Here is a 3349-nt window from a genome sequence, read left to right as displayed (position 1 = left end):
AAAAAATACTCCCATTACCTTAAAATACCGTATTATTCAACACTTAAATAACATTCTTAACAATTACATCCCCCAATCTTACAAAAACAGCATCATCCCCGCAAACATATTCTGAGCGTTCAGAATATATGAGTGCGAAAGGTGTCCTAGGTAGGTAAGAAATATGAGTTTCAAAAACAAAAAATTTTTTACTTTTATATGAATCTTTTAGGATTCATATATGAGCCAAGTTATGAGCCAGCACCTTGTGCCAATATAAAAACAATATAGATTTGAAATTTATATCTAAACTTGTTTATACAGAAATTGAAAATAATTAGAAAACAAAAAATGAACAAAATTTAGCTTCAGCTGCTGCTATTGAATGCATGTTGGATTGTGTATATGCATGTAAGTATGTATGTATGTTATTTGCAAGGACTTTTTGCGGAATGCCTTTGCAAATATAGTGAGTTGAATAAGACTCAAAGAGCAACCTAAAATAAGAGTCTGAATGTAGCAATTTATGAGGCCGATAAGGGTCTCAAAAAGAGTCATATATGAGGCCAAAACTTGTTTTAAAAGAGTCCAAAATGAGCCGTATATGAGGCCAATAAGAGTCCAATATGACTCATATTGAGGCTCATTTGATGTATGAATTTAAGCTCATATAAGTCGACATTCGTAGGAAGGGAAACACACTCATATCGGACTCTTAAATGAGCTCATTATGAGCGTAATTGCTCCGAAATAGGACTCCTTAAAGACTCATTTATGACTCCAAATGTTTGCTGGGATACTACCAATACTCAAGCCAAACTCAGACAAAACGTGCATCCAATCCTACAGACCTATCTCTTTAAACCCTTGCTATACTAAACTAATGGACAATTTGGATTAAAAAAAATTTGCATCGATAACTTATAGTTGTGATACACAATGGCTAGAGGCGTCGCACTATAGGGAAAACACGAGTTTTTTTCAAAATCGTAGATCTTCGCTTAGAAAAGAGATAATGGAATGAAAATTTTTTTATCGTGAAGATAAATGATCATATAATATAGGAAAACTATAGAGAAGTTACAACAACAATAACTTAACCCTCGAAATACCGTTCAAAATGTCATTTTTTTTTAATTTTGGATTTTGGCTCCCATTCCACTGGAAACACTATTTAAAACACCATTAGCACTGTTTCTGAAAAAGGGGGGATCTATCCCCCCATATTCCCCCCCCCCTGGCTACGCCACTGGTTCAACCCACTCCTCGTCTTACCCTTTATCCAACGGCGGTGACAGGTAATAAGGTCAATGGAAATGGTCAATTGACTTTATTTCCCACCCTGGTGCGAAATAAAGTCAATTGACATTATTACCTTTTCAAAAGCGAAATAAAGTCAACAAAAATTTGGAAATAAAGTCATTGACGCTATTTCCTCATTCAAATGGAAATAGCGTCAACAATGCTTAAAGTATGTCGATTCATAGAAAAAAATGTGTTTTTACAATAAAATTGCCCCGTAAGTGTTGTTTTTAAATAGATGAAAAAGGTTATTGCCAAGTCCTCAGTGTTGTGATATTAATCCACACACAGTCATGAACTACCACCAATTGATTTTATTAAAAAAAATTTAAATTACGAATATGTAAAAACACGATGCGAAAAACTAAATACCTGCACACAGCTGGAATACGAGAAATATTTGAAGAAAGAGTGTAGAAATGATCCATAACTTGCAAAACATGTTTCTTTTCCACAAAAATAAAGCGAACACTATTAAATTGATGAAACAGTCCATGTCCAAAAACCCCGGAGGAACACTGAAAGAATTCTGTGTTTTAAATTTGCATATTTTGAACGAATTCGGAATGTCTAAGGTGGAAAAGAAACCAACCTTTCTATAAGGAAACAATTATAGAAAAAGAATTTTCTTAGACTGTATTCATATCTCCGCCAGCAATTTGTGACGACATCATTTAAAAGCAGCTAAGGAGAATGACGGCACTATTTATAAGATGGCACATTCAACGAGCCAATGTGCCAAAATGCGGGTATAAACAATTATTGATTATTTAATATCGGATTCGAGATCACGTAAGTTAATTGATTGGTTTTCACACACTTTTGAAACACAAATTATATGCTTCTTTACATCAGACAAGTTGTGGCCAAAACACAGCAGAAATCTTCCAATCAGGGCTGCCAACTATCCTTAGTTATGAGGTGCCATATTGAGGATAAAAAAGTGCCAAAATGTGAAAAATAGAAAAATAAAAGTGCCAAAAAATTCATTCCTTTTAATCATTCACATTTAGCAGTAAAATAAAGCTACATTTTCCTAACAAAAGTTCAATGATAAAATAAGATAAACCAGTTGAATAACCTTTATAAATTAGAAAATTTTAGTTGAGAAAACGAAGTGTACGAAAAGTATTTCACAAAAATGTATTGAAATGTAATTTTTTTACAAAACTGGCATTTGAAAAATTAAGTGCCATTTGAAGTAAAATAGGGACAAATGGCACGGTTTAAGCCAAGTTGGCATCCCTGCTTCTAATAACTTACAAATATAAAAATGTGAAATATCGAGGGCTTGAATTCTATCTATAATTTGCACAAAAACTAATTTGTGATTTTAGAAACCATCTGGGACTTATTACCTGTCGTTATATAAGGTAGCATTAATATCACTGATGACAGTTAAAGCTTAGGTGGATTTTTATATCAGAATCTCATCTTTGTGAAAAGTGTGCAGATAGCGGGTATTATTGAATATAAGCCCTCGATGTTTAAAATATATAAAAAAATGTATTTCAACGTATACAAAAAATAAATCTACCTGCGATACAGCACGGCGGGAGACGAGGAAGGGGGGCCGGGGGGGCCTGAATGTAATTAAATGCCTTTCTAATCAAAAAATGAACTGCCAAACTCAAACTATAATAAAAGTTCTCAAAGCAATTATTCTCTCCAAAATAGACTACGGACTATTTTTATATGGTAGCGTAGCCAATACACTTATAAGTAAACTGAAAACCATTTTGAACTCAGCAATACGCATATCACTCGGCGCGTTACGCACATCTCCAATAAGCAACCTTCTTTTTGCAGCAGGGTTAACTTCTATAGAAACCAAATACAACATTGCTACTTCCAAAACTTTCAACATCCTCTTAAACTCATATGATACCATGATCAAAGAAATAATTAAAATCACCTCAAAGCAAGTACCAAAAAAGTGCTACTCCGCAATCCATAGAACTATCAACTCTTGCATGCAGCTGCAAATACCATTTTTACCATTAAAACAATCCAAAAGCAATCATAGGGACTGCACAATCGATTTCAGCTTGACCAAATTCAACAAAGA

Source organism: Rhagoletis pomonella, unplaced genomic scaffold, assembly GCF_013731165.1.
Source record: "Rhagoletis pomonella isolate Grant_MI unplaced genomic scaffold, Rhpom_1.0 Rhpom_scaffold_00023, whole genome shotgun sequence".
Lineage (NCBI taxonomy): Eukaryota > Metazoa > Arthropoda > Insecta > Diptera > Tephritidae > Rhagoletis > Rhagoletis pomonella.
The sequence above is the reverse complement of the archived record's forward strand: the minus strand, read 5'-3'. Positions refer to the sequence as shown.